We start from the raw sequence: 25386 nt of genomic DNA, 5'->3' as shown, positions 1-25386 counted from the left end.
CATCCTAGCATCTGCATCAGCTCTGGGAGAACCTTGCCCAGAGGGGACTCAGCAGAGATCCAGCAGACCTCCGACTGCTGACTCCCTTGGATGTTCCTGTCTCCTACTGATGTGCCTAAGCAACCATGTGGTGCTCACCAGATTGTGCCCCAGAAGCCTGTCCACTAATGTCGCCCGCCAAGGTGTGTCTCACTGCGCTGGTGGAATGTGGGGATACAAGCTGTAATGTCTCAATGCTGGTCTCCTCAGAACTCTCCTCTGAGGTGGGCTTTTGGGTGGCATGGGGGGACAACACCGAATGTCCCAGCCCAAGCTATTGGAGATCCAGAAAGAGAATGAAAATGTGGTCAGTGCAAGGGTAGGATCATTTTGTCTGACATGAACAACTCACTTCAGACAGATCACCTGGGTGAAGGGCAAGTGGATCCTCACCTCTGCGATGACTGCTCTCTCCTTAGTCAACCCCTCGATCACCAGGGCCCGTTCCTCATTGTGGATGAGGACTCGGATCTCCCCCCCCCCAGTCCTGGCCCTTCATGTTTATTAGCGATATCCTGGTTGTGCACTCAGATCCTGCGTGGACCAACTGGCGGGTGTGTTCGTGGACACCTCCAACCTGTCCCTACTCCGTTCTGAGGTTCCCACCTGCTTCAAGAAAACCACCATCACACTTGTACCAAAGAAGAACCAGGTAACATGCCTCAATGACGACCGTCCGGTGGCCTTGACATCTAACATTGTGAAGTGCTTCGAGAGGTTGGTTATGAGACACATCAACTCCATACTTCCAGAATGCCTAGATTCACTGCAATTTGCATACTGCCACAACCGGTCCACAGCAGACGCTATCTCCCTGCCCCTTCACTCATCCCTGGAGCATCTCGACAACAAGAACTCCTACGTTAGTCTCCTATTCATTAACTACAGCGCCTCCTTCAACACCATAATCCCAGTCAAGCTCATATCCAAACTCCAAAACCTAGGACTTGGCTCCTCCCTCTGCAACTGGATCCTCGACTCCCTGACGCATAGACCACAATCAGTAAGGATAAACAATGACACCTCCTCCATGATAGTCTTCAATACCAGCACCTGCAAGGCTGTGTACTTAGCCCCCTACTATACTCCCTGTACAGACAGGACTGTGTGGCAAAATCCGGCCCCAACTCCATCTACAAGTTTGCTGATGACACGACCGTAGTGGGTCGGATCTCGAACAACGATGTGTCAGAGTACAGGAAGGAGATAGAGAACTAAGTAGCATGATGAAACAACAACAATTTTTCCCTCAATGCCAGCAAAACTAAGGAACTGGTCATTGACTTTAGGAAGCAAAGTGTCATACACACCCCTGTCTGCATCAACGGTGCTGAGGTGGAGATGGTTGACAGCTTCAAATTGCTACATGTGCACGTCATCACCAACAATCCGTCCTGATCACCAACAATCTGTCCTGAAGAAAGAGAAAATGCTGGAAAATCTCAGCAGGTCTGGCAGCATCTGTAGGGAGAGAAAAGAGCGAATGTTTCTGGACAACAATATGTCCTGGTCCACCCACGTCAACGCTATGACCAGGAAAGCACAACAGCGCATATTCTTCCTCAGGAAACTAAGGAAATTCAGCATGTCCACATTGACTCTTAGCAACTTTTACAGATGCGCCATAGAAAGCATCCTATCTGGCTGCATCACAGCCTGGTATGGCAACTGCTCGGCCCAAGACCATAAGAAACTCCAGAGAGTCATGAACACAGCCCAGTCCATCACACCTCCCGCCTCCCTCTGTCTACACCTCTCGCTGCCTTGGGAAAGCGGGCAGCATAATCAAAGACCTCTCCCACCCGGGTTATTTGCTCTTCCAACCTCTTCTAAAAGTCTGAGAACACGCACTAACAGATTCAAAAACAGGTTCTTCCCCGCTGTTACCAGTCTCGTTATTGACCTTCTATGGACCTAACTGATCTCTCTACGCATCTTATCTACTGTCTAGTATGACACTCTGTATGCTTCACACCTGATGTCTATGTCGATGTGTTTACATCGTGTATTTATCGTATGTCCTATGTTTTTCATGCATGGAATAATCTGCCTGGACTGTATGCAAAACAATACTTTTCACTGTACCTCGGTACATGTGACAATAAATCTAAATTTAAACTATGGTCTCTATTCTCCTGCGGGGACAAAAAGAGGGCTTTGTGAGAGCACTTGATGGATCACGGGGTCTGCAGCAGGTGGCATGTGTGGGCACCATAACTGGAGATAAACGGTTATGCTGCCGGGTGCCAGGAGTATTGAGGAACAAGCACAAATATCAGTTGTGGGGATGGTGCGAGATGTCAGTCAGTAATTTGTGGGGATGTGGGAGGCATGGGTTGGTAATTTGAGGGGTGGCAGCTGAACTGATGTCAGGAGAGATGTGGTAACTTGCCCTTGCAGCTCAGTGGAGGTCATTGGTGTTCAACCGACATTGGACGGCTGTCCTCCCGGTCATGCTGCTCAAACTGACAGCCGCTGTCACTGCCTCCCAGCCGGTTTTGATGGCCCTGTTGCTGAGCTTCCAATCCCCTTGGGGGAACAGGATTCCCTATCTCTCGTTCACTTTTTAAAAATAAATTTTGAGTAGCCAATTATTTTTCTTTTTCCAATTAAGGGGCGATTTGGCATGGCCAATTCACCTAACCAGCACATCTTTGGGTTGTGGGGGTGAAACCCACGCAGACATGGGGAGACTGTGCAAACCCCACACGGACAGTGACCCAGGGCCGGGATCAAACCCGGGTCCTCAGCGCCGCAGTCCCAGTGCCAACCAAAGCACCACATGCCGTCCTCCCATCTCTCATTCACATCGCCAAGAAGCCAGTCCAGGTTGGCATCCATATCATACAATTTACAGTGCAGAAGGAGGCCATTCGGCCCATCGAGTCCGCACCGGCTCTTAGAAAGAGCACCCCACCTATCTCCATAACCCAGTAACCCCACCCGACACTAAGGGCAATTTTGGACACTAAGGGCAATTTAGCATGGCCAGTCCGCCTAATTTGCACATCTTTGGAGCGTGGGAGGAAACCGGAGCACCCGGAGGAAACCCACGCACACACGGGGAGAACGTGCAGACTCCGCACAGACAGTGACCCAAGCCGGAATCTAATCTGGGACCCTGGAGCTGTGAAGAAATTGTGCGAACCACTATGCTACCGTGCTGCCCCACAATGCGAGGAGCCGTTCTGCACGCTGCCATGCTTGTGTGTTTACTGGGAGTGAGTGGTGAGGGAACACTTCTTGGTAATGTTGAGGCGCTGAGGCGGGAGTCTGGTGAACCAGATAGTGAGACAGCCAACAATGTTGAGAAGCCCCTGGGAGTTAATTTTTGGCACTGCGTGATGTTAAATACTGCCTTGACCTCATCAATGCGGCTGTTGAGAAACACTTTGCCAACCAGGCCCAAAATGACACTTCGAAATGTTTCTGTTAAATCGCGCCCAAATGTGATGCACAGATATATGGCATGATATAGTGTGATGAACATGAGTATATTGTGATATAATGTGATGCACAGGGGTATGGTGTGGTATAGTGTGATACACAGGAGGATGGTGCGGTATAGTGTGATATGGAGGAGTATGGCATTAGATAGTGTAATAAACAGGGATGTGCTGTGATATAGTGTGATATACAGGAGCATGGTGTGATATAGTGTGATATATGGGGGTATGGTGTGATATACGGGGTATGGTGTGATAGAGTGTAATGTACAGAGATTATGGTGTGATTATGGAGTGACATACAATGGTTTTCCATGAAAGAGTGGGGGATGGTATGGTATAGTGCAATATATTGTGCATGGTATTATATAGTGTGATTATACAGGGGAATGGTGTGCCATAGTGTGATATACAGGGGTACGGCATTATGTAGTGTAATAACCAGGGAGTTGGTGTGCGATAGTGTGATGCACAGGAGTATGGTGTGATATAGTGCAATGCACAGAGGTATGGCATGGTATAGTGCAATATTCAGGAGTATGGTGTGATATAGAATGGTGTGGTATACAGAGTATGGTGTGATATAGTGTACTGCACAGGGATATGGTGTGATGTACTGTGATGTACATGGGTATGGTGTGATATTGAGTGACATACAGTGACATACAGAGGTTTTCTGTGGTTTAGTGGGGTATGTTGTGATTATAGTGTATCATATAACATTTCTATTATGGGGTATGGTGTGGTATAGTGTGGTGTACAGGGGTATGGTGTGATAGAGTGTGATATACAAGGTTATAGTGTGGGATAGTGTGATACAGGGGTATGGTGTGGTACAGCATCATATACAGGGTATGGTATAGTGTGATATACAAGAGTCTGGTATGATATAATGTGACATACAGGAGTATGATATGTTCATAGCATTTACACAGAATTTACAGTGCAGAAGGAGGCCATTCGGCCCATCGCATCCGCACCGGCTCTTGGAAAGAGCATCCTACCCAAGGTCAATACCTCCACCCTATCCTCATGACCCAGTAACCCCACCCAACACTAAGGGCAATTTTAGACATTAAGGGCAATTTATCATGGCCAATCCACCTAACCTGCACATCTTTGGACTGTGGGAGGAAACCGGAGCACCCGGAGGAAACCCACGCACACACGGGGAGGATGTGCAGACTCCGCACAGACAGTGACCCAAGCCGGAATCGAACCTGGGACCCTGTAGCTGTGAAGCAATTGTGCTATCCACAATGCTACCGTGCTGCCCAAAGTGTGATAGTGTGATTTCCAGGGGTATGGTGTAGTCTAGTGTGATATACAAGGGCTCAGTGTGATATAATGTGATGCGTGATATAGTGCGACATGGAGGAGTTTGGTGTGATATAGTGTGATATACAAGAGTGTGGCGTGTTATAGTGTGATATACAGGTGTATGGTGTGATATAGTGTGACAGAGGATTTTGGTGTGACATACGGTGCTACACAAGGGTGCGATGTGGTATAGTAATAATAATAATCGCTTATTGTCACAAGTAGGCTTCAATTATAGTGTGATATACAGGGGTATGGCATGATATAGTGTGACACAGAGTGGTATGTTATGGTATAGGGTGATATACAAGAGTTTGGTGTGATATAGTGTCATATACAAGGGTTTGGTATGATATGTTGTGATATACAAGGGTACGGTGTGGAATAGTGTGATATACAAGGTATGGTGTGATATGGTGTGGTGTACAGAGATATGGTGTGATATAATGTGGTACACAAGGGGCTGGTGGGATATAGTGTGACATAGAGGGGTTTTGTGCGATATAGTGTGATATACAGAGGTATGGTATGGAATAGTGTGATATATAGCGATATGGTGTAGCATTGTGTGAAATGCAGGTGCATAGTGTGATACAGTGTGACAAAGAGGGGTATGGTGTGGTATAATGTGATAAACACGGGTATTTGTGCTGTGATCAAGGGATATGGGGGAAGGCGGGATCAAATATTGAACTTGATAGTCAGCCATGATCAGAATGAATGGTGGAACAGGTTCAAAGGGTCGAATGGCCTCCTCCTGCTTCTATTTTCTTTGTGTGATACCTGTCACACAGTGGCAGATTTCTCAGTTGAGTTTGCCAAGACTGCTGGAGCAGAACTGACACTGGGAGCTTGACAGAAGGGAATTAACCTGCAGCTGACTCCACAGGATCTACTCCATTCTACACGCTGTGAAAATGAGCAGAAGGAGCCAGGATTGGGAAATAGGCCATTTGCCCTAGCCAGTCTATGCTGGCATTTCCTCATGAGCCAGAGATGTTTACCATGCTTACTAACACTGTATCCTTCCAAAAACATTTCCTTCCTCCACCTACTCAGTTTGATCTTTAGGTGGATTTTAGGGGCGACCACCAAAGGTAAGGGAGGCCTTCACTGTAATATGATCTCTTCCAACTGCATGTCTTCTGTGATCTTTGCTGCCTGGACACTAACTGGAGTTCCTCTTGCTGCCTTGCTACCTCTCCTTCTTGGAGACCCTCCTTACCCACCTTGAGGTATTTGATTCCCTGTCTTAACATCTCCTTCTTTGACTCAATGTCAGTTTTTGTCCGAATACGTCCAGTGAAGCTATATCAATGCAAGTTGTTGCTGTCATTGTGAACACACAGGCATTCCTCTGATGTTCTTGTTTGGAATGTGTTAACCCTCTCATTTACCCTTTTCAAAAGCAACCTTCTGGATAGCAGGAAATGGGGATTTAAAGGTTAGGAAGGGTGATTGGGTTACAGGGATAGGGTGGAAGTGAGGGCTTAAGCCGGTCGGTGCGACTCGATGGGCCGAATGGCCTCCTTCTGCACTGTATGTTCTATGTTCTAAAGAGGTAATTGATTTGTTACGAAGAATAACATCCGTATTCTATTTTGGGACAGGTGTCAGCCTGTATGTGTTTATGGTCAAGTTATTTTTGGATGGTCCTGCCCAAGGATATCACATTTTTAGTTGCTACAATTATATTTAAAAATATCCAGAGTTAAATGCCGGTCAGACCGCTTCACCACACTTCCTCATCCAAGAGAGCCACCTTCACAGTTAGGTGCATTGCTCTCCTGGTATGTTGAGAGAGTAAACACCTTTCACAGCCTTCACTCAGGAATCTGTTACAGATCTCTACTATTTGCCATCCAGCCAGGGATTACAAGTTCGCCAATGCAGCTGTGAGCTTCCTTTTCCTGGTCCACGTTCTGAGCTGTCTCAAAGGCAAACGACAGCACACAGACTGTTGTCCAGGATGGACTGTTTCAGCGCCCTTCCTATGGGCAACCTGCTGTCGAAGGAGGGGACAAGACATGATTCATTCTGACCCACAATCACCGTGTGAATGCGAGAAAGGACTAGCATTTCTACAGAGTATTCACCGACCTCTGACGTCCCAAAGTGTTATGCAGCCATTGAAGTATTATTGAAGTGTATCTACTGATGCAATGCCGGAAATGCATCAGCCAAGTGCAAACTCCAAAAGCAGGAATGAACTGAATGACTAAAATGATCCGTTTTTTAGCTGTTGAATAAAAGATAAATATTGGCCAGGGCTCCACTGCGCCTCTTTAACTAGCACTGCGAGAATTGTCACAGCCACTGAGAGAGCAGATGCAGCCTCAGCTGAAGGATGGCACCTCCAACAGTGCAGCACCCCCTCAGTACTGTGCTGCAGTGTCAGATTCAAATAAGGGAAGAATGGTATTGAATTATGGTGTGGAAAGGCATGGATTGCCTGTTGCCATATATTCACCCCAGAGAGCCACACATTGTTCCTTTTGCAAAAGCAGAGAAAGAGCAGTTAAACCGGCCCCTGTGAATATTGACTGAGCTCTCACGTCAGGACTGAAATATGCAGCTGCCTCTAAAATGCTGAAAGAGACATCCTGACTATCAACTTGTGAACTGGTTACACCAGGAACCTTCAATCTCCGAAGACTGAGTGGCCCAACCTTCTTTCCCTTTTATAGAGCTGTGTTATGAATGATTATGTTTCAGTAAGAAGCTTCTTATGAACTCTCATGGAGCTGCTTTACATTTGGGCTGAAGGCAAACACACACTTTGATATAATAGAATAATCTTTATTGTCACAAGTAGGCTTTTATTAACACTGCAATGAAGTTTCTATGAAAACCCTCCAGTCGCTACATTCTGGCGCCTGTTCGGGTACATGGGGGATAATTCAGAATATCCAAATTTCCGAACAGCTTGGCCGGGATTCTCCCCTACCCGGCGGGGCGGGGGGTCCCGGCGGGATGGAATGGCGGGAACCACTACGGCGTCGGGCCGCCTCAAAGGTGCGGATTTCTCAGCACCTTTAGGGGCCAAGCCCTCACCTTGAGGGGCTAGGCCCTCGCCGGAGTGGTTGGCGTGCCGCAAGCTGGCGGGAAAGGCCTTTGGCGCCACGGCAGCTGGGGCCGAAGGGACTTCGCCGGCCGGCGGAAGTCCACGCATGCGCGGGAGTGTCAGCAGCTGCTGACGTCAACCCCGCGCATGCGCAGGGTGGGGGGGGGAGTCACTTCCGCATCGACCATCGCGGAGGCTGTGGCCGAGGCGGAAGGAAAAGGGTTCCCCCATGGCACAGGCCCGCCTGCGATCGGGGCCAGATCGCCCCGCGACCCTCCCAGGACCCCGGAGCCCGCCCGCGCCGCCAGTCCCGCCGGTAAGGTAGGGGGTTTGATTCACACCGGCGGAACTGGCATGAGAGCAGCGGGACATCGGCCCATTGCGGGCCGGAGAATCGCTGGGGAGGGCCCGCAGACCGGCGTGGCGCGATTCCCGCCCCCGCCAACTTTTCAGTGCCGGAGAATTTGTTGGCTGGCGGGAGCGGGATTCACGCCGCCCTCTGGCGATTCTCCGACCCGGCGGGGGGTCGGAGAATCCTGCCCCATGTCTTTCGAGACTTCTGCAGGAAACTGGAGCACCCGGAGGAAACCCATGCAGACACCGGGAGAACGTGCAGACACCGCACAGACAGTGACCCAACCGGAATCGAACCTGGGACTCTGGTGCCATGAAGCAATATTGAGAATCACTGTGTCACCATGCAACAGGAGAAAAGCTCCATCTAGGGGGAGTCTGAATTAAAGGTTCTTGAATCATGACCCCGAATCCAATCAGTGATCTTCGTCAATATATCAATAGCTCCTTCCAGTCTGGCACTTAGGGTTGTGGAATTCCTGCTTCCATATAATATCAGATTGTTGGATAGAGCACGACTGACAACACACATTGAGTGAGTGACATTTTGTGTCCCATGGTAACATTGAAGTTGGTGAAACGGTAGTGTCAGCCTTGGCCTCACAGTCATCTCTTTTCCGAATGTGTGGATTCAAATCCCACTTCAGAGTGGGATAAGCACATTGGGCGGCACGGTGGCAGAGTTGTTAGTTCTGCTACCTCACACCTCCAGGGACCCGGGTTTGGTTCCGGCCTTGGATACCTTTTGTGTTGAGTTTGTACTTTCTCCCTGTGTCTGCGTGGGTTTCTTGCGGGTGCTCCGGTTTCCTCCCACAGTCCAAAGATATGGAGGTTAGGTGGTTGGTCACACTAAATTATCCCTAAGTATCCAAGGATGTACAGGTTAATCCAGGTCATGGGGATAGGGCAGGGGAGTGGGCCTGGATTCGGTGCTCTTTCAGAGGAATGGCCTCTTTCTGCACTCTAGGGATTCTATGGATAATTTAGACTAATACTTCAGTGCAGTATTGAGGGAGTGCTGTACTGTCAGAGGTACTGGGCATTCATGCTGGCGGGACCTTATAGTCCTGCTGATGGCGCACCCCGCAGATGCGAGAGGTGCGTTCAATGGGAATGCACATTCACAACGGTTGGACCAGAAGATCCCGTTACCGGCCACTGGCAAGCCACCCTCTGCGGCTACAGAACATGCTGCGGGGGGTGGGAAGATCCCACCCACTATCTTTCAGAAGAGGTACCCTTTCATATCGATATAAAACCTCCTATGATCAGGATTTTCCAATCCCGCCAGTGATGGAACCCGTCGTAAGCAGGATGGAAAACCTTCTGTACCAGCCGAAGGCCCAGGACTGGAAAATCCCGGCCTACAACACTACTTTGAGGAAGGGCAGTGGAGTTCTCTCATCCCTCATTGCCCTTGAACTGAGTGGCTGGCTAGGCCATTTCAGAGGGCCGTTCAGAGTCAGCCACATAAATCTGGAGTCAGATGTAGGCCAGTCTGGTTAAGGACGGCAGATTTCCTTCCCTAAAGGGCATTAGTGAACCAGATGTGTTTTTGCAACAATCAATGATAGTTATAATGGTCACCATCTAGCTTTCTGAATTGAATTTAAATTCCATCAGCTGCTGTGGTCAGATTTGAACCCCTGGTCAGGATTTTACAGCGCCGCCACAACATGTCTGCCCGTGGAGGATGTGACAAGCCATTCAAATCCCCGTTCAGTTTGGGAGGACTTCAATAATCCGCCAGGCAGGAGGGGGTGTAAAATTGCGGCCATGTCCCCAGACCATTAGCGTGGACCTCTGGATTACTAATAATATTATCATCATCTCCTCAGCATTGTTAACACAGATTATCTGCTTATTGCTGTTAGTGGGAGCTTGCTGTGCACAAATTGGCTGCTATCTGCAATTACCTTTCAAAGTGGCTTCATTGGTTGTGAGTAACTTCGGAACATCCTTTAATAGTGAAAGGAGAAATGCAAATGTGCTTTCTTCATAAATCGGTGTCAATTGCAGTGAATGTAAGTGGAAACCATGGAGGCACATGGGTGATAAAGTGTTTGTTGTATCAAATTAATGAAATGGTTAAGTGCCCCCCAATCATTGTCTGTTGTGTCTGACTGAACCATAGAACTATGGAATCCCGACAGTGCAGTGGGAGGCCATTCGGCCCATCGAGTCTGCACCCTGAAGAGCACCCTACCTAGGCCCACTCACCCGCCCTACCTTCTTAACCCCACCTAACCTGCACATCTTTGGACTATGGGAAGAAATTGGAACACCTGGAGGAAACCGACGCAAGTACGGGAAGAACGTGCAAACTCCACACAGTCACCCAAGGCCGGAATTGAACCCGGGTCCCTGGTGCTGAGAGGCAGCAGTGCTAACCACTGTGCCACCCTGGAGACTATCTCTCAGCTGAGAACTATATTAGTCTGGGACATTTATTATCAGCACTTAAACAATGTCGGAACTCAGACACACTTCTTCAGGCAAGTGAATGGTTCTGCAGTCATTGAACTGGATATGCTTTTTGTCTCTTTCATATGATCACTTAGTCTAATCTAGTGCAAAGTTGTTGGGATAGACCTTGACTTTTTATGATGGTGGTGCTGCTGACTCACTATCACTCAGTGTACAGCAACACACAAAGTCAAGCTCTATCCGTGTGAGTGAATCATTTGTCGAGCACACCAGTGTCATTGTTCAGTCAGTCATTAACCCTAGTGATGGGAGACATAGTCCGAATGTTTTATTTTAACTCCATCCATCTCTCCAATCAGCACCTTTTATTGTGCTCTGGCAAAAGGCCAAGGCTGTATTTTATTTCCAATTGCCCTGCTGATGTCATCGCCTCCCCTTGCCTCCTGTTTTTCTCCGGAACAATCTTTGGGATTCTCTTCGAACGGATGGTTACGGCAGGGTGGCAGAACCAGAGATTTCTTTTGGTGTGAAACTGCTGACAACTGTGGCAGAAGAGCGAAGCCACTCAACAGCACATAGTAGGTAAATGGGGTAATTTTCCCTTCTCCATTCCCCGGGTCCATGTCTCAGTGTCAGCTCCCAGGCGCATGTTAGTCTCTGTGAAATGTGGGTGACCTACTCTTGTACCAGGTGGGGTACAGCAAAGGTTAGGTACTGAATACAGAGATACAATGAACCAGGCTGTATGAAAGGACAAGTAGCTGAGCAGTAAAAATATAGCTGACCGATTGGATTAGTTTAATCATTCGTAGACCCGAGGCAGAACGGACTGTGATAGGTCTGGAATAGTACAGACTGTGAGACCAAATGGGCAGAATAGTTAGATATAGGAGTGCATAAACTTGAATAAATATGTAGTCTTGCCTCTGAATCAGGAGGTTGCAAGTGCAAGTTCCCCTTCAGAGACTTGAGTACATAATCCAGGTTAACACTCCCGTGCAGTGCCGAGGGAGTGCCTTACTGCTGGAGATGTGGCCGGAATTCTCCAATCCCGAGGCCAAGTTCTGACGCCGGTGTGAAAAGTGGCGGCAACCATTCCGGCGTCAATGGTCCCCGATATTGAGGGGACTAGGTCGGCGTCGGAGTGGTTCCCGCAGTTCCAGCCGCCGCGGAACGGCCAGCGTGATTCCGTGCATGCACGTGGGTTCCTGTCTCCGCACCGGCTCCCGGGCAATATGGCAGAGCCCTACAGGGGCCCAGCGTGGAGGAACATAGGCCCTCATGGAACCAGCTCGCCCGCCAATCGGTAGGCCCCGATCGTGGGCCAGGCCAGCGTTGGGGCCTCCCCCGGGGTCGGATCCCCCCTCCCTCCCTTAAGGATGGCCCCTGTAGACACACCATCCCGCCGTGTGGGACCTGAGTAACCCACGCCGGCGGGACTCGGCCGAACTCGGCAGCCACTCGGCTCGTTGGGGCCTGGAGAATCACCGGGGGGTGCTGCTTTCAATGGCACTAAACCGGCATGTCAGTGATCCCGCGGGCGCCCGAGAATCGGCGCCGAAGAATATGTAAGCTGGCGACGGGGCGGGATTCTCGCTTACCCCCGGAGATTCCCGGCCACAGTCTTTTGTATAAGAGTTTGATCCGAGAAACTGTCTGCCCTCTTACTAAGGACTGATTTAGCTCAGTGGGCTAGTGTTGCTCGTTTTAGCCTGAGTTTAATTGCTCTTGTTCTATCACCTTTGCTCTTGAGTCGCCAGGTATCTTTCTGATACCGCCATGTGGTTCAAGTCCGAGTAATGATCAATAATCCAGCACACCGCTTAGTAAGAGTTAAATCAACGCACATTTATTATATACAGTAATCAATACTTATACATTAATTCTACTTATAAGCTACTTCCTACAATTAACAGGCCAATACTTAACTTTGGAAATGGCCCACCAGGTCAGGGAAACGAATGGCCTTTCGTATGGGTTCTGAGCCTGCAGGATTCAAAGCTGGGACAGGTCGATAGCCAGGAGTGCCTATCTCGTAGCGAGCGTTGGAGTAAGACTTACGGTTCTTGCGGCTGTTGTAGAAGGTCAGCAGAAGGGTCTTGATGGGTGCAGAGAGGAGAAGAAGGGTCGATTTGAACTTGGACTCTATACTTATAGTCCCCAGGGGCTTCCCGCCTTTTGGGGCGGACCCTGTACCTGGTTCCAAGTGATTGGACTTCGTCCCAATCACTTGGTTCGATATTCTCCAATGCTGGAGCGATTCCTTGATCGAAGGGCGGTTTTGGGGTGGCCGTTCACCTCTCTTTGTGTAGGCTCCTGCTGGCGCCGAAAAGTCTGGGTTGGCTTTGTGTGTCTAATTTGGTGCACATTGTTCCCGGGGATTGCTAATTAATATTCAGATAGCTGGTGTGTTGTTATGCTGATGGCTGCAGGTATCGATTCTGTCTGGCCTCCTCAGAGGCGAATACACAGTTTTGCCTGCAGCTGCCTGTTTGAGTCCTGTTGGCTGATTTTCCCAACTGCGTCTTCCGTTTGCCATTTTAAATCGGGGTTTGGCCATTCTAATCGGGAGTTAGCCATTTTAACTGGCTACACTAGACAGCTGATTTGTGATGCAGAGCAAGGCCAGCAGTGCGGGTTCAATTCCCATACCAGCTTACCCGTACAGGCGCCGGAATGTGGCGATTAGGGGTCGGGATTCTCTGATTCTGAGGCTAAGTGTTGATGCCGTCGTAAATGCCGTTGCATTTCCCGACGGCGTTAACACGGCCTCAGGATCAGCAATTCTGGCCCTTACAGGGACCAGCACGACACTGGAGTGACCCAAGCCGCTCCAGCTGCCTATCCCGGCGTCAACTAAGGTCCGCGCATGCGCAGTGGCACCGGTGCCAACGCACGCATACGCAGTAACTCCCTTCTCTGCACCGGCCCCGACGCAACATGGCGCAGGGCTACAGGGGCCGGCGCGGAAGAAAGGAGGCCCCCAACCCGAGAAGCCGGCCCACCGATCGGTGGACCCCGATCGTGGGCCAGGCCACAGCGGAGGCGTTCCCCCCCGGGGTCGGACACCCCCTCCCCGCCACAGGCCGGGCCCGCACCAGGTTAGAACAGCTCTGGTGGGACTCGGGTTTTTTGGTACGGCCGCTCGGCCCATCCTGGGTGGAGAATTGCCACGGGGGGGGGGGGGCCGGTAGAACGGCCCCCGGCCGCACTGACCGTGCCGGCACCAATGATGCCGATTCCCGCGTGGCGTTGGGGGCGGCGTGGCGTGACTCATGCCAGCCGTGGCGATTCTCCGGCCCGGCCCCGGGCTGTGATAATCCCTCCCAGGGGCTTTTCACTGTAACTTCATACTTGTGACAATAAAATATTATTATTATATTATTAAGACGCCATCATATTATTTCAAATTTAAAAAAAACAAAGACATTCTCCCTGGTGGCCCGGTCAATATTTATCCTTCAATCAACATCTCTGAAAAAACAAACAAGCTGGTCATCATTGTTTGTGGAGTTTACTGTGGGCTGTGCAGATTGCGGCATTTTCAATGTTAAACAGAGTCGATGTTTCAAAAGTAATTTGTTGCCTGCAAAGCACAGTGGGATGTCCTGAGATTGAAATGAAATGAAATGAAAATCGCTTATTGTCACAAGTAGGCTTCAAATGAAGTTACTGCGAAAAGCCCCTAGTCGCCACATTCCGACGCCTGTTCGGGGAGGCTGATACGGGAATTGAACCGTGCTGCTGGCCTGCCTTGGTCTGCTTTCAAAGCCAGCGATTTAGCCCTGTGCTAAACAGCCCCTTTTTGCAAATGCGTTTTGTAAATGCGATTTCTTTTCAAAATGTTTGAGGCACTTATTTCAGGGCATCAGCAAGACTTTTTTAAAAAAGGAATTAAGGAGGCGGCACAGTGATGGAGTGGTTCGCACTGCTGCCTCATGGCACTGAGGGCCCGGGTTTGATCCCGGCCCCGTTTGGAGTTTGCACATTCTCCACGTGTCTGCGTGGGTCTCACCCCCACAATCCAAAAAGATATGCAGGGTAGGTGGATTGGCCACGCTAAATTGCGTCTTAATTGGGAAAAAAAATGAACCGGGTGCTTTACATTCATTTTTTTTATTGTAAAAAAGGGAATCAAGCAGTGGCTGCTGTTAAGTTTAGGTTTTAAGGGGAGGGAAGCCTTGAGGGATTTGAAAACTCAGATGAGAATTTTAAACTTGAGGTGCTGTCACACCAGGAGTATTTGTAGGTCAGCAAGCACATGGGTGAGGGGTGAATGGGACTTGGTTTGAGTGAGGATGAGGGTAGCAGGGATTCGGATGATCTGAAGTTAACAGGTCATGCTAGAAGAATATTAGACAACATACATATGAACATATGAATTGGGAGCAGGAGCCTTTAAGCCCCTCGAGCCTTCTCTGCCTTTTGATCAGGTCATGGTTCATGTGATCGTGGTCCTTCTGGCCTGAACTCCATTTTTCTGCTTGTCTCTTGATACCCTTTGATCCCATTTGTAGTCAAGAATTTATCCATCTCTGCCTTAAAAATATTCAATGACCCTGCCCCTGTCACTCTCTGGGGAAGAGACTCAGAACCCTCTGAGGGAAAAGAATTCACTTCATCTCCGCCTTAAATGGGCAACCCCTTATTAATAAAATGTGTCTCTTCCACAAGATGAAACATCCTTCCAGCTTCAACCATGTCAAGTCACTTCAGGATCATATTGTCATGTGAGAGTACCTTTAAGAAATGAGTGTTTATAAATGGATGGTATGTAAATATCTGTCGTGAGAGTACCTTTAAGAAATGGGTGTCTATTACTGCAGCGATGTCAGAGAGTGGGTGGAGCTGGGCTGTCTGTCAGCTTTTCACTTTTGTTTTTGAGCAGCCTGCAGGGTCTGTTTTAGTTTCATTTTCAGAGCTGGATAGCTGCAGTCACAGCCAGAAGGTGTATGAATCTCTCTCTGTAATCAATCCTGGCGATTTAAAACTAATAACAGTAGTGACTTTAACCTGATGTGCTTCTGGTAAAAGGTGGTTTAATTCTAATGGATGTTAAAAGAAAAGCTTAACGGGTGACTTAGTGTTTATTCTTTGGGGGTTGTATTTGAATTAATGGGTGCTAAGATGTTCACTGTATGTTTTAAAAAGGTTAACTTGAGTTCATAGAATAAACATTGTTTTGCGTTAAAAAATACTTTTCCATTTATGCTGTACCATACCTGCAGAGTGGGCTGTGTGCTCCCCATACCACAATCTATTAAAAGTTGTGGGTCAGGTGAACTCCATGATACACTTTGGGGTTCTCTGAACCCTGGCCCATAACAAATTGGGGCTCGAGCGGGACAAAAGTCTATCTATTGGATTGGCTTAGTGAACTTAAAGACAGTGAGGGTTGTGGTTGCTTATCAGGTGTGGCATTCTAGTTTAAGTGGGGAGTGTGTTGTGGACAATGTCTCTTTCAGAGGCTCAGAAGTTTTTGGGGGTGGAGACGCTCACACGCAGTACCTTATGGACAGATACTAAAAGCAGACTGTTAGATTTGGCAAAAACATTGCAGTTAACATTACCTGACAAAATGCAAAAAGATGAGGTAATTATGGCGGTGGCTAAGCATTTAAAGTTGCCTGAGATACAGTTTGACTCATTGGAAATGGCAAAAATTCAGTTGCAAATTACACAAATGGAACATGAGAAAGAATTAAAGCAGCTTGAATATGAAAGAGAACGAGAGCAAAACGAAAGAGAGAGAGAGGAAAAAGGAAGAGAAAGAGAGAGGAAAAAGAGAGAGAAGAAAGGAAAACAGAAAGAATAACCCCAGCAGAACAAAAAGAAAGAGAAAGGGAGATACAAATCAGGGAAAAAGATAAAGAGAGAGAGTTTGAACTTCAGAAAATGGCCATGAAACATGACAGTCTGTTAAAATTGGGAGACGTAAAGGGAAACGTACAGTTGGTGGATAGTGATGAGGATACTGAGAAAGAGCATCATAGTCGAAGGCTTGGTGGGAATCTATTTAAATATGTCCAAGCATTGCCAAGGTTTGATGAAAAGGAAGTGGAAGCCTTTTTCATTTCATTTGAGAAGGTAGCTAAACAAATGAAATAGCCACAGGACATGTGGGTATTACTGATTCAAACAAAGCTGGTAGATAGGGATGGTGAAGTATTTGCATCACTACCGGAGGATGTATCTGGGACGTATGAGGAGGTGAAAAAACCCATCTTAGGGCATATGGACTAGTGCCTGAAGCCGACAGGCAAAGGTTTAGAAATTTAAGGAAAGAATTTGGTCAAACATACATGGAGTTTGAAAGGCTCAAATAGAGTAATTTTGATAGGTGGATAAGGGCTTTGAAAATAGACCAAACGTATGAAGCTCTCAGAGAAATTATGCTTTTGGAGGAGTTTAAAAATTCAATTCCTGATGTAGTGAGAACTCATGTAGAACTCACCTGAGGAAGGAGCAGTGCTCCGAAAGCTAGTGTTTGAAACAAACCTGTTGGACTTTAACCTGGTGTTGTAAGACTTCTTACTGTGCTCATCCCAGTCCAAGCCGGCATCTCTACATCATGTGGAAGTGCAGTGGGTTAAAACTGCGAGATGAGCAGCAGAAATGGCAGATGGTTATGAATTAGTTCATAAATCAAAGTTTGGTTTCCGACATCAGTTTCAGCCTGTGAGGAATAGAAACTGGGGACATGAGAAATACTCAAGTGGTAAAGGTAAAGGTGATCTGATGGGAGATAATAAGGAGAGTGTACCTCAGACTAAAAAAGAAATCCAGGAGGGTGGAAAAGAAATGAAAAGTTTCAAATGTTTTCACTGTAATAAACTAGGCCATGTAAAGTCACAGTGTTGGTGGTTGAAGAAAAGCACTGGGAAGGCAGATGTGGTAAAACAGGATAAGACAGTGGGGTTTGTTAAAGTGGTAAAGGAAAGCCGAAGTGAAGCGAAGGAGGGGCAAAAGATTGTACAGCCTGATCAAGAGGTGATTGATAAGAAGGTGCCAGATCTCTTTAAAGAATTTACTTGTGTGGGTAAAGTTTTTTTACTGTCAGCTTTTTTACTTTCGTTTCAGGCTATTTGCTGCAGGGTGTGTTTTAGTTTTGTTTTCAGTGTTGGAGCTGAAGCCAGACAAAGCAGGTGTACTGTTGATCTCTCTGCCATGAAAAGACTATCTCTTGATCATTTGGTGAATTCAGAATTATAAATGTTCTCAGTAGTGAATGCAAACATAATGTGCTTCTGTTAAAAGGTGTTTCTTTTATTTTCTGGATGTTGTTTTGGGAAGTTATTAAGGATTAATTAGTGTTGTATTCTTTGGGGGTTGTATTTGAATTGACGGTTGCTAAGATGTTCACTGTATGTTTTAAAAAGGTTAACTTGAGTTCATAGAATAAACATTTTTTTGCTTTAAAAAATACTTTTCCATTTCTGCTGTACCACACCTGTAGAGTGGGCCGTGTGCTCCCCATACCACAATCTAGTAAAAGTTATGGGTCAGGATACACTTTGGGGTTCTCTAAACCCTGGCCCATAACAATATATGCATCAATAGGATCACCGCTCATTTTTCTAAACGTCAGTGGATACAGTGTCAGCATGTCCAACTTTTCCTCATAAGACAACCCCCATTCCAGGAATCAGTTGACTGAACTCTTCTATCCCATTCATATCCTTTCTTAAATAAGGAGACCGTTACTATACACAGTACACCAGGTGTGGTCTCAACAATTCCTGTACAGCTGTCATATTTATATATTTTTATCATAGAATTTACAGTGCAGAAAGAGGCCATTCGGCCCATCGAGTCTGCACCGGCCCTTGGAAAGAGCACCCTACCCAAGCACACACAATCACTCTATCCCCTTAACCCAGTAACCCCACTCAACCTTTTTTTGACACTAAGGGCAATTTAGCATGGGCAATCCACCTAACCTGCACATCTTTGGACTGTGAGAGGAAACCGGAGCACCCGGAGGAAACCCACGCAGACACGGGGACTGTTGGAGAAAACCCAGGCAGACACAGGGAGAACGTGCAGACTCCACACAGTCAGTGATCCAAGCTGGGAATCGAACCTGGGACCCTGCAGCTGTGAAGCAACTGTGCGAACCACTATGCTACCAAGCTGCCCATGGTATTCCATTTATATTCCATTCCACTTTCAATAAACGTCAACATTCTATCTGCCTTCCTAATTACTTGCTGTACCTGCAGACTGACATTTTATGAAGAATGTGCCAGGACACCCAGATCCCTCTGCACCTCAGAGTTCTGCTTTACTATTCTTCCTGCCAAAAATGGACAAATTCATATTTTCCCACTTTATACTCCATATGCCAAATGTTTGGCCACTCGCTTAAGTTAGTTAAATCCCTTTGCAGACTCCATGGGCTGGATTCTCACAAAATGAGGCTATGTCCCCATGCCAGCGGCTTCTGATCTCCCTGCCCCGAACCAGGACGGCCACGGACTGAGTCCGCAGCTGCTACGCCAGCATCCCGACCGGCAATAGGTGGTTAGTTCCACGCCGTCAAGAACTCGGCCGGCCGGGAGCGGAGGATTGCTGGTCAGGCTTCTGGAAATGGTCCCCCGGCCACGTGGCATACTCCACAGTCACGACCATTTTTGGGGCGTGGAGAATCGCCAGATCGGCGTTGGGCCTGATTAGGGCGTGAAAGTGGATTCTCCGCGCCCGCGCCGGCCGTGATTTCGGCACGGGGCTGCGGAGAATCCAGCCCCATGGGTGGGATTTTCCGGGTCGTGTCTGCTCCGAGAACCGAAATCCCCACCCAAGATCAACAGACAGCACGGTAGCATAGTGGTTAGCACAATTACTTCACAGCTCCAGGGTCCCAGGTTCAATACCAGCTTGGGCCACTGTCTGTGCGGAGTCTGCACATCCTCCCCGTGTGTGCGTGGGTTTCCTCCGGGTGCTCCGGTTTCCTCCCATAGTCCAAAGATGTGCAGGTTAGGTGGATTGGCTATGATAAATTGCCCTTAGTGTCCAAAATTGCCCTTAGTGTTGGGTGAGGTTAGTGGGTTATGGGGATAGGGTGGAGGTGTTGACCTTGGGTAGGGTGCTCTTTCCAAGAGCCGGTGCAAACTCGATGGGCCGAATGGCCTCCTTCTGCACTGTAAATTCTATGATAATCTATGAGACCTTTAAATGGCCTGTCAGATTGTCCGTCGTGCTTACCACGATTTCCACGGTACCCCTGTATGTCATCTTCACAAGAAACTTTTCTACCTATCTTTGTGTCATCAGCTGAACCATATACTTGGTCGCTTCATCCACGTCATTGATACAGTTTGGAAACAACTGAGGCCGCAGTACTGATCCCTGTGGCATTCCACTTGTTATGGCTTGCCAAACCCGAAAATGACCTATTTATGCCTAATCCCTGCTTCCTGTTAGCTAACCAATGCCATATCCTTGCCAAGGTGTTACCCAATACACCATGAGATGCTGTTATGAGTAGTAACTCTCGTCGAGTTTGGAGCTAACAGAAGATGATCCGAGGCAAAGGTTCTCGAATTCCTACCACAATGTGCAGCTGTATTAAGAAGCATGACATTGAAGTATTAAGAAATGTGGAATTGCATTATTAAGATTCATGGACCAGAGTTGCAAAGTTAAGAGTCCCAGAGTTGGAATATTGAGATACCAGAGATGCAGTATTAAGATTTCCTGGTTGGAGTATTAAGGGACGCAGAATTGCAAAATTAAGGGTCTTGAATTGGAGTATTAACTTGTCATGATATCCACATTAACATATCATGTTGCAATCACACACACACTGATGGACAGGTAGTTGGACCAACCAACACACACACAACATCGCAGCCAATCACCAGTGAGAGCAAACGCACTATAAAACAGGGAACACCACAGTTCCCACTCATTCTACCAGGAGATAGCTCAGAGCACAGAGCTCACAGTGTGCCACTCAGACATACACCATGTGCTGAGTGCCTCTCTAAGATAGTGCCAGGGCTGGGTCCACAGGTTAGCTGGTGAAGTACGAACCTCAGCCAGAAGTTAATAGTTATTATTGTACAGAACAATAAAACAGAGTTGTACCATCTACAACCGTGTTGGTTCGTTTGTATATCGGAACACCCAACACGACATGATACCAGGTCTGGAAACTCGCCAGCGACTGTGAGACCCTACCTGCACCTCTTCAGAAATCCGGCATCCTGCGCCATGGAAACCATCAGCCCGCCGCAGCTGCTCCGAATTGCTGGAAATCTTGGCGTCAACTGGAAGCTGTTTAAACAGCGCTTCCAACTCTTCCTAGAAGCCAGAGACAGGGAGAATGCATCGGACACCAGGAAGATCGCCCTCCTCCTCTCCAAGGCGGGCCAACACGCCATCCACATCTACAACACCCTGCTGTTCGCTGAAGGTGAGGACAAGATGAAATACAAGACTGTCCTTCTAAAATTTGAGGAACACTTCAGCGTGGAAGTTAATGAGAGCTTCGAGAGGTTCCTCTTCCAGCAGCGCATGCGGGGTAATGATGAGCCTTTTCAATCTTATTTGACACACCTCCGTATCCTCGCGCAGTCCTGCGACTATGGGGCCACCTCCGACTCCATGATTCGGGATCAGATAGTTTTTGGGGTCACCTCGGACACCCTGCGTCGGCAGCTCCTCAGGATAAAGCACCTCACCCTAGCTACCGCCATCGAGACCTGCGTCCTCCACGAAAACGCGACCAGCCGGTACACCCAAATCCAGGCCAGCCGAATCGGCACGGCAGGGGTCCTACGAGGCCGAGAGGGTCCAGTCGATCGAGTTCCTCCTGGCCCACGGCCCGGACAAGGGCGGCCATTTTGCGCGCTTTCCGAGGCCTCCCGCGCTTGTATGCGCCAAATGCTTGTATGCTTGTTGACGCAGAGGGACATGATGCGCAGGCGCGCTCTACGCAGGACCGCACCGCGCAAGCGCGGTGGTGCAATGAACACCATGACATCACGACGTGCGCCAACTGTGGATCCGCACACTTAAAGCGACAATGTCCGGCCAAAGCGCGACAATGCCTCCACTGTGGCAGGATGGGACACTATGCTGCCTGCAGTCGAGCAGCTCAACCTGCCAACTCTCCGCAATTCCGCCAGCCTTGCAGGGACGTGCGGTCCTTTCAGCCCCCATACACTGAGTCATACCCTGACGACATGCAGACCGGTGATACCGACGACCGGGAACCCTTCCGCGTTGCGGTAATAACCAAGAACCGGATGTCCCCAAGTCGGAACCACCAGCAGATGCCAGTGCACAGCATTGATCCGGGCGATGAATGATGTGCCACCCTAACAGTAAACCAATCACCAATCACATTCCGCTTGGACACTGGTGCCTCCGCCAATCTCCTTGCATGGTCAGCCTTCCACACCTTGAAGGTCAAACCACCGATTCTGCCATCCCACTGTCAGCTGGTTGCCTATAATGGAAACGTCATCCCGGCCACGGGGTCCTGCCAGCTCGAGGCAACACACAATTCACAGACAGCCACATTGTCTTTTGAGATAGTTGGATCCTCGAAGGACTCTCTGTTAGGTGCACAGGCGTGCAAGATCCTCCACTTCGTTCAGATGGTACACACTCTGTCTCCAGAAGGCACGTCCGATTTCCCAGATGCAGACTTTAGGGGGCAGCTCCACTCACTCCTCGCCCACAACCAGGAGGTTTTCGAGGGCATGGGCACACTGCCCTACACGTACAGAATACGGCTCAAATCGGATGCCACCCCAGTCATTCACGCACCTCGTGGAGTCCCAGCAGCACTCAAGGACCGCCTCAAGCAGCAGCTGCAGGACCTGCAGGACCAGGGAGTGCTTTACCGGGTCACGGAGCCAACGCCATGGGTCAGCTCCATGGTGTGCGTAAAAAAGCCCTACGGCGAGCTCCGGATCTACATCGACCTAAAAGACCTGAACGACAACATCATGAGGGAACACTACCCCATACCCAAACGGGAAGAGATCACGAGCTAAATGGCTCAGGCAAAAATATTCACCAAGCTTGATGCCTCAAAGGGTTTTTGGCAGATTCAACTGGCTCAGTCCAGCAGGAAGCTGTGCACTTTCAACACTCCATTTGGCAGATACTGCTACAATAGGATGCCGTTTGGCATCATCTCGGCATCCGAGGTGTTCCATTGCATCATGGAACAGATGATGGAGGGCATCGAAGGGGTGCGCGTCTACGTAGACGACGTTATCATCTGGTCCACCGCACCACAGGAGCACATCAGTCGTCTCCAGCGTGCCTTTGCACGGATATGAGATCAGGGCCTGCGCCTTAACCGAGCCAAATGCTCTTTTGGCCAGACTGAGCTAAAGTTTCTGGGGGACCACAGATCCCGGTCAGGGGTGCGGCCGGATGCCGACAAATTGGCAGCCATCGCAGCCATGCCGCAGCCAGCAGACAAGAAGGCAGTGTTACGCTTTCTCGGGATGGTCAACTTCCTGGGGAAGTTTATTCCCAACCTTGCCTCGCACACATCGGCTCTTCGCCACCTGGTCAAGAAGACAACGGAATTCCAGTGGCTGCCCGCACACCAGAAGGAATGGGAGGAGCTCAAGGTCAAGTTGTCCTAGAACAACTGCACGAAGGCCATCTCGGAGTTGAAAAGTGCAGGCAGAAGGCCCGAGAAGCGGTGTACTGGCCGGGCATCAGCGACGACATCTCTAACATGGTGCTCAACTGCCCCACCTGCCAAAGGTTTCAGCCGGTGCATCCCCCTGAGACAAATCAGCCCCATGGGTTGGTCACGTCACCCTGGGCAAAGGTGGGTGTGGACCTCTTTCATGCGCTCGGGAGGGACTAAATCATTCTAATTAACTATTTTTCAAATGATCCGATGGTCATACGCCTGCACGACATGACATCATCAGCTGTCATCCAAGCATGCAAAGAAACCTTCGCTCGCTATGAAATTCCGCTCACCGTCATGTCTGACAACGGGCCCTGTTTTGCGAGCCAAGAATTGTCTTCTTTTGCCGCTTCATACGACTTCACACACGTGATGTCCAGCCCTTTGCATCCCCAGTCCAATGGCAAGGCGGAAAAGGTCATCCATATCGTGAAGCGGCTCCTCTGCAAGGCTGCTGATGCCGGATCTGACTTCTGTTTAGCCCTGCTTGCCTATCGCTAGGCATCACTGCCCACGGGCCTCTCACCAGCCCAGCTGTTGATGGGCCGCACCCTCAGGACCACTGTGCCGTCCATTCATGTTCCTGAACCCGACTATGCTCCAGTACTGCAAAGGATGCAACAACAGCGTGCTGAGCAGAAGGTGGCACATGACGCTCGGGCAACTGATCTTCCTGCCCTGGCGCCTGGAGACAACGTCCGCATACACCTAACAGAGGGTGGCTGGTCGACAACTGCCGCGGTTCTCTGCCGCGTGGCTCCCTGCTCGTTCCTGGTTCGCATGCCTGATGGCTCCATTCGCTGCCGTAATCGGCGGGCCCTTCGGATGCTTCTGCGCTCGCTACGAGATCATGCATCGGTGCCACGCCCTCCTGTTGTCCCTGATGTCGACTTCGTTGAGCTTCCTGCCACTCTTCCTATTCCTCTCTCGCCCATGGCCAGGGCCATTCCTCAGCCGGTGGATCCTGACCCAGCCTTGAGGCGGTCAACCCAAATTCGTCGCCCACCTAATAGACTGGACTTATGAGCCTGTTAGCACATTGGACTCACTGAATTGTTTTGCAGTACTGTTAACGTGTTTCTTTCTTGTCATTCCAGAAGTTCTCTCTCGTCGTTTGCTGATTGCATTTGTTTTGTTAGTGGTACAACCTCATTGTTCTGTTGCACCTGACACCTTCCTCTGTATATAGTTTAGCCTCATGTACATGTTGTAAATATTGCACACACATACTCAGATGCACTCAGTACACACCAATATTTATTAGCATGTCGGCACATATCCTTGTGAAAAGGGGGATGTCATGATATCCATATTAACATATCATGTTGCAATCACACACACACTGATGGACAGGTAGATGGACCAACCAACACACACACACAACATCGCAGCCAATCACCAGTGAGAGCACACGCACTATAAAACAGGGAACACCACAGTTCCCGTTCATTCTACCAGGAGATAGCTCAGAGCACAGAGCTCACAGTGTGCCACTCAGACACACACCATGTGCTGAGTGCCTCACCAAGATAGTGCTCGGGCTGGGTCCACAGGTTAACTGGTGAAGTACGAACCACAGCCAGAAGTTAATAGTTATTATTGTACAGAATAATAAAACAGAGTTGTACCATCTACAACCGTGTTGATTCATTTGTGTATCGGAACACCCAACACGACATAAGTGACGCAGAATTGCAGGATTAAGGTCCCGAGTTGCAATATTAAGGGACTCAGTTGCAGGATTGGGAGTCCTGAGTTGGAGTATTAATGGACTCAGAGTTGCAATATTAAGAGTCCTGAGATGCAGTATTAAGGGACACTGAGTTGTAGAATTAAGAGTCCTGATTTGCAATTTAAAAAAAATCATTTTTATTGCTTTGCATCTTATAGTTATATTGCAGAGAACTTTAAGCAGTAAGGTAAAAGTCTTTCAATAGTGTGTATGTATGTTTGTATACGTACAGGAAGAGAGTATGATACCTATGTACAAGTCCAGGAGGGGATCAAAACAACAGGTGTAAAGATATAATTGCTGTGGCTCTGGTTTTGGAGTCTCCCAACCTCGG

General features: G+C 48.7%; 1 protein-coding gene across 5 annotated transcripts in view; it reads left to right on the top strand.

The window, feature by feature from the left end:
* Positions 1-25386, top strand: part of LOC140420895 (diacylglycerol kinase eta) — a 335531-nt gene that overhangs the window by 140608 nt on the left and 169537 nt on the right. The window contains exon 1 of one of the 5 annotated variants that reach the window (XM_072505020.1): positions 11096-11232. The exons of 3 other annotated variants lie outside the window; for them this stretch is intronic. The gene's annotated coding sequence lies outside the window, so the exon portion shown is untranslated. Of the gene's footprint in view, positions 1-11095; positions 11233-25386 lie in introns of those variants that run through there. One more of the 5 variants, XM_072505021.1, reaches the window with a different exon arrangement.

Source organism: Scyliorhinus torazame, chromosome 5 (assembly GCF_047496885.1).
Source record: "Scyliorhinus torazame isolate Kashiwa2021f chromosome 5, sScyTor2.1, whole genome shotgun sequence".
In the NCBI taxonomy this organism is placed as follows: Eukaryota; Metazoa; Chordata; class Chondrichthyes; order Carcharhiniformes; family Scyliorhinidae; genus Scyliorhinus; species Scyliorhinus torazame.
Note: the sequence above shows the minus strand (reverse complement) of the source record. Positions and strands in the feature narration are given on the sequence as shown.